We start from the raw sequence: 6,896 nt of genomic DNA on the forward strand, positions 1-6,896 counted from the left end.
CGTTTTGTGTGAGCGCGAGCCGCGAGGGTTGCTTTGGCACCAGGGTGCTGGGGAGAGCCTGCCAGCTTCGGGAGACGGCTGCTCGGGAGTGACATTAAAATGCCCTTTCTGTGGTGCCGCTGTGCCTCACTCTGAGCTGAAGGCTCTGGCCCTGTGGAGTTGCAAGCCCAGGAAACCCCCTGAGCCCCACCCTCCAGCCCCCTACCCTACCTCCCTGCCTTCCTGTCTCTCAGAATAAAGGAGGAAACAAAGGAGAGGAGAAGGGAGGGCCAGAGAACAGAGGAGGCCACAGAGAAGGCTCTGGAACAAGCTCCCCTGTGCCTGGAAGCCCTTGCCTGCTCCCGGCTGTGCCGGGGTGTGCTGCCAGCCCCACCCCTTAGAGCCCCCTGACCATGCTACCCAGACAACTGGCAGGGCTCTGGGGAGGCTCCGCGTGGCACCCTCCTCTGGGAGAGAACTTTTCTTGCCCAGGGAAAGGCAAGGCTGGGGGTGGCGGCCGTGCACTGTGGATGGAAGATGCACACACACGTGCACACACACACACAGACGAGCCCACGCACGTGCGGAGAGCCCAGCAGGTCCCGACTTGCAGCAAGCTGCCCTGTGCCTGCACCCAGCTGAGACTGTGGGCAAAGGGACGGCTGGTTCTAGGTGGCCCTGGAGGTGGCTGCCCTGGGAGCCTGCAGCCTCAAGGGCCTTCCCGGTCCCAGGCAATCCGAGCCTCCATCCTTGGACCACACGATGCCTTCCTTCTAGGTCTTCTGGTTGTCTTCTTAGAGATCCCCCAGATGGGATCAGTCAGAAACTTTCGGTTCCGCTTCATTGAGAAGCTTGGTCTCAGCGATGGTGGTGTCTGCCCCTCCACGCCAAAGGTGCTGGCCATGGAAACAGCGCTCCCTGCACCCTCAGGTCCTAGAGCCAGGGCCCCGAGGCTGACTTCAGGACCTCGGCCAGCTCCCCAACCAGGGAAGAATCTTCAGGACCAGGCAGGGAGCCCGGGCAGAGAAACAAGGTGCTTGACTGTGGCTCCCCAGAGGCTGCTGTGTCTGAGGCTGGACCACGGCCCCAGGGTGAAGGGGCCCTCACCTGGCCAGTAGGCCTCTCCCACCCTGAGTTTCGGCCCTCCTTTCCCTGGCTGGCCTCTGAAGTTCGGCTTTCAGAATCACCAGAGGCCGGTTCTAGCTGTGTTCTAGCTGTGGTGGGAGTTAGAGCCGAGGCGCACTGCTGACATCATCCCAATCACTTGGAGTCCATGACACTGGGAGGGTGGCTGGCTTGGCGACCAGCTCCTGAGACCCTGCCACTCTGGCCCTGCCTGGGTGGTCCCCACTGGGCTGAGCCAGGTGCCTCTCACCTTTAATGGTGACCTCCAAAGGGGAGCTTAGGATCGAGAATGGGTGTGGGCATAGGGTGGGACCGCCCTGGATCTGAGAGCTTTGGGGGACATCCGCCAACAAATTCCACTTTCTTGATCCCGAAGTGATTTATTGCCAGTGTCTTGAGCATTTGGGAACAAGTAGAATGCCTCTGAGCTTCAAAAACAGTGGCCGAGCTGCAGCTGTCTGGGCAAACTGCTTCCGTGGCCACAGGCTCATCTCAGGCCCCCCTAGGGGTGTGGCACCGTGCCAGGGCCACCCAGCTTGTGGGTGGGCATGCATGGCGGTGCAGCGTGTCAAAGCATCGGGTTTCACCTGTGTGAGACGAACGCCGCTGAGAGGTGGAGCAGCCGGGCGGGGGCACAGCACGTGGCAGGGCCAGCCGCTCCGATGGCTCCATGGGGCGCTCAGTGGGATGCCAGCCACGGACTGACAGCCAGCTTCGCACAAGCCGCAGGCGGAAAGGCGTTTCTGTGGCCTTGCTCCATGACTTCCAGTGACAGGCTGGCACCTCCTGCCCCCTGAGAAGCTTGTACCAGCTTCCCAGCCCAGGACTGGATGTGAGAGAGGCAGAGTCTCAGGTGCTTTGCAGCATGACCTCGGCCCAGGCCAATTCCTACCTGTCCCATCAGCCTCTGGCTGAGTGACCCGAACCTCTCTGAGCCTGAACTTCCTTTAAAGCAAGAAGGGCCAGACCAGAGCATCTACACTGGCCCCTGAGCATCCCCTCTGGTCTCTCGCTCACTCGCTCCTTTCCCCTCCGCCAGACCTGGGCCCACGGTGCGGAGCCCTGCCTAGCCGCCGACATGGGGGAGCATGCTTTGTGGAAGACCGGCCGTGTCCTTTGTCTGAGAGGCTCCGAGTGCTCTGGATGGGTGGGAGGGAGCCGTCTTGAGCCGGAGGAAGCCTTGGAGCAGGGCTGACATTCAAGCAGGGCCCCTAGGTTGCATCCAGGCTTCCCAGGGAGCCCAGGGCAGGAAGACAGGCTAAAGAAGGACTGAAGTGGGGGCTGCAGACGGAAGGGCCCCGAGCCCGGACTCTCATACCCAGTGCTCAGCGGGCACAGGTTGAAGACATTCGATTTATTTTAGGATGGAAGCAGAGCCTGGTGTCAGCCACGCACTCCTCAGGTGGGGCTGGCCCTTGGACCAGCTGGTGTCCCTGGGCATGCTGGTGAGGCTCAGCTGTAAAACGAGAACCCTCTGGAGCACCAGCTGTCTCAGGTCGGACTGAGTGACTGTGGATGCTGGGTCCTGGCCCGCGTGGAAAGGCAGACGAACCCTGGGCTACCCTGGGAGGTATGGGTCAGTGCACTCCCAGCTAAGAGCAGACTCGGGCCTTCAGAAGCCCAGCGGGACCGTCCCTCGGAATCTCCTCCCAGCCTCATGTTTAGCGCACTCTCCACCCCTGCCCTGAACAAGCTGAACGGGAAAAAAGCAGCCGAAAGTCATGACCTGCCGGAGAAGACGCTTTGCCCGGCAGTCACACTGGCTGTCCGTCCACCTCCCCAGCCCAGCTACCTCGCACACACCTGCCTGGGGCAGCTGAGAGGTGGGGCAGGGGCGGGCAGACGCAGGCCTTTTCAAGCAGTTATTTCAGAACACGTGAGTGTGGTCAGTCATGGCACGGAAGTCGGCCACTAGTGACACACACACCCAGACCAGGAAAGGGGAACGCCTATTCCCTGGGTGGGGACGCCCCGTGACACAGGGTGGGTGGCGTGAAGCAGGAAATTCCCCCACGTGCAGCTGCTTCATCCCCTAAAGTAACTTGCTCCCCATCCCACCGACTCCAACCTTTCTCGATCAAAACAAAGGTGATTTCCTGCCCCGGGCTGTACTTCCTACTGCAGTTATCAGGCCCTGGAATCGGTACCAACATCAGCGTGGAAAGTAATACGAAGCTAATTACCAGCTCCACTGGATTACGTCCACGGCAGGCGGTACCGAGCTGACAGGGAGAGGAGCCAGTTTTCAGCTCGGAAAAATGCGGTGGCTGCTGCTCACACGCCGAGACCAAAGGCCACCGGCCGCCCGCGTGAGCAGGGCCGCTGCGGTCACCAAGGCCAGCATCCTGACAAGCATTACGGGGGATGAGACAGGACGAGGACATCGGAAGCGAGTGCGTCCCTCTTCGGGTGGCAGCACGTGAGCACCTGACCAGGAGCTGGAGCCCTGGGAACGCGGCCAACGCGAAGCTCCTGTGTGTGCGCCTGTGACCACCTCCACGTGGGGCCTTAACCTCACCATGCCACAGCAGCCCCAGCAGCCCGGAGTGCTGCCCTCATCCCCGAAATGAGGACGCTGAGGCTGGGAGAGGACAAGTGAGTGACCACCCTGGGCGGTGCCGTCTGTCTGACCTGAAACCGAGCTGTGCACTCGCTCCGACAGTGGACAGTGGGAGGTCACACAGAGACAACGGCCCGACACGCCAATGCCGAGAGAGGCAGTGTGGGGCCTCTGCCGGGCCCGGGGCCTCTCCACGCTGCGTGGGCCTGAACTGTGCTCTCCCGCCGTGTGGCCGGTGTCTGGCAGCTGCAGCCTTGAACACTGGCTTTCCAAGGGGGAGCAACAGGGCCAGCAGACGGGTGCTTGGTGGGGATCAGAACACCCAGGCCAAAGCCCCCCGCCTACCACTGAGAACTAATGACCCCAGGCCTGTCCTCTTCCAGGGCCCTCCGGGGCTCCCTCAGGCACAGGACAGGGGCTCTGCAGGAGTCCAGGCCCACCTCACTTGGCGACTTGAGCCCAAGAAGTGAGAAGCAGGGTGTGGACAAGGGGCGGGGGAGGCCAGCCGCTCCTACAATCTCTGGAGGGTCTGACCCGCCTCCGCGCCTGGGTGCACCATACATGGCATTTGGCATCATCCACATGACGCCAGGAAGACAGCGGGCGTGGTGACCCCACCTCGTCTGGTTTCTTGTCTGAGGAAGGCGTGTTGCTCGCACCCCCCCACTCTGCACCCAGGTTGGAGCACCAGGGCTCCCGCCCAGGTAGCAGCCCATGTGCCGCTCCATCGGCTGCAGTGAAAGACACGGCTTCCCCTGCTTGTCACAGAGCTGCTCTGTGCCCGTCCCGTGATGGCGTTCGGCGACGCGAGGAGTCAGCAAGGTCTACGGTCCGATCAGAGAGTCTGAGCAAGGCGGAGATCCAGGTTCCCGCCTTCATGCTCGCTCGGGCTAGAGTGAACGGCACCACCTCGGAGAGGGTCACCCAGGGTGCCCTGCCCTGCTCGGGGTCGAGTAGGCACACACACCACCTTTGTTTTAATCTCTGCAGCCAAGATGGCTCCCGGATGGTACTGAAAGAAAGGGACTGTGCTTACCCCAGGTCATGCTCGGTGTCGAGGCCAGAGAAGGAAGAGGGGTGCATTAGGAAGGAGGCTCTTCGGCATGCCCCTGCTGGCGGGACTCGGACAGGCCAGGCCCCGCAGGGCCACTGTATGGGTGGCCCCCAGTTCAGGACTCGGGTTGACCTGAAGACCTCACGTGCCCAGATGCCCTTGTGACCCTGCCTGGCGAGAAAGGCGAGGGACCACGGCGTGGTGAGACTGTCTATATCTCACTCTAGCTCTCATCCTTTCCCGCTCTCAAAAAATAAACATAAAGGGACCAGCAGTTAGCGTAATGGCTATGTCGCTGGACTCCCATGTAGTCGACCGTGGGTCGAATCCTGGATCCGGTGGCTTAAAACTCACGCCGGGCACGTGAGCGTGTGTGCCCAAGATCCCGAGAGGAGAATGGAGAAGAAGCGATTGCGGCGTGACCATCCCCCCTGGGGGGTGATTTCTCGCTTTCTGTCTCTATGTCTCTCTCTGTCTGTCTGGTAAGCACACGCCCTATAGCAAAAAACAAACAAACAAACAAAAAAACAAACAAAAAAACAAAACCTAAACAAAAGAAAGAAAAAGAAATGGGAGGGAGCAGGGCTTGGGAGCACTGCTTCCGGATACGAGGCCTCGTGGCCCTGGGGGCCCGTTGGGACAGCCCTGATGTGCCCGCACATGCGCACACAGCTCCTGTTCTCGGGCTGCCCAGCCTCAGGACCTTGGCCTGCTGATTCACAATGAGAGGCCACGTCAGGGGGGGACACGGGTCGAGGCCAGGCGCTTACATTTCATGAGCAGCTCGGCAGTGGCAGAGCTCTCGGGACAGCGCCAGTCCTTTCCGGGGTCACTAGCAAAGTCTCCAAGGAGCATATGGGGTGGGCACGTCCTGAGGAGCTGCCGTGCGCAGAGACTGAGTCCTTGGGGTGCAGAGCTCCTCGTCCCCAGAACTGGTTCTGAGCTGCGGGCAGACACATCACCGGTGTGTCACACGCACCCACTGGGCCCGGGTCCTACCATCAGTGCTGTCTAATGACGCCCCTTCCCCGAGGGTGGGTGGCCTTCTTCAGAGGAATGGCAGGCTCAGTAGTAGTCGCACTGAGCTCGCTCCCGGCCACACAGGAGGGGCAGCATCCACGCCCATAAGCCCGAGCTCGGCTCAGGGCTGCTATGTCTGTCACCGCTCACGCTCTTCAAGGGCCACTCCTGGAACTGGAACCCATTTCTAGCAGGCAGCTCAGGGGACGTGGAGCGGTGGCTTCCCCTGGGCCTAGAGCCAGTCTGTGGCCACGTATGTGAAAGCAGTGTGGGACTCGCCAGAGAGAAGATGGGAGTGTGAGGGGCTGAGGGAGAAGGCCATGCCGAACTGGCACCGGCTGACAGCTGGAGGCAGGGCAGAGCGTGACTTGGTTTGAAAAAGCAGCCTCCCAGTCTCAGCCAGGTCCGCAGAGTGTCCTCCTAGGATGACACTGGCCCCTGGCCCCTGGCCCCTGGCCCCTGGGAGACTGAACGGCTTGAACCCGAGAGGCCAGCAGGAGGGCAGGGCTCAGAGAAAGCTGTCCCAGAAGGAGCCAGCGCTCGCTCGCTCTCACTGGCTGTGCCAACGTGCCCCAGTGCAGGGCATGCCACGGCCCCACATGCTTCTCACCCCAGCGTCTTTCCCGGGGCACGGCTAGACACACCTCCTCCTGGGATGAGCAGAGCAAGGCTGTGAGACTCGTGTGGCTCTGAAAGCCACACGGACGCCTTCCACTGGCCAGAGTGGCAAGTCACACAGCCAAGCTCAGGGCCACGGGACAGGGGACGCCTCGGCCCACCCAGGTGCTGTGAGGCATATGGAGTCAGGCCGAGGAGACGATCATCCTGCAGGAGCCACAGGGCCGTGCATCCTGTCTGTGAGCCCAGAGGCTGTGGAGAGGGCCGGTGAGGAACATGGCTCACCAGGGGCCTCTGCCCTGCAAAAGACAATGCCCAGGGGCCGTGGTCCCCTCCCAAGCTACCCAGCATGGGCCAAGCCTTTCCCTGCTCCAAGGACGTCCTTTCTCCCGCAAAGAAAGTGAACAAGACACACCTCTACAGGGTCAAGGACCAGAGGGAGCTCCCAGTGGTAGCTCTTGGGCTCTCTGTCTCTCGTTCTCTTTCTATCTCTGTGTTTCCTGTCTCTCCCTTCTGTCTCTCCACTCTCTGGCTCTCTCT

General features: G+C 61.4%; 1 protein-coding gene across 2 annotated transcripts in view; it reads left to right on the forward strand.

The window, feature by feature from the left end:
- The window catches only part of OLFM1 (olfactomedin 1), a 40,082-nt gene that overhangs the window by 954 nt on the left and 32,232 nt on the right, over nucleotides 1-6,896 (forward strand). The gene's annotated exons all lie outside the window — the stretch shown is intronic.

The sequence above is a fragment of the Tupaia chinensis genome, unplaced genomic scaffold, assembly GCF_000334495.1.
Source record: "Tupaia chinensis unplaced genomic scaffold, TupChi_1.0 Scaffold143845_1, whole genome shotgun sequence".
Lineage (NCBI taxonomy): Eukaryota > Metazoa > Chordata > Mammalia > Scandentia > Tupaiidae > Tupaia > Tupaia belangeri.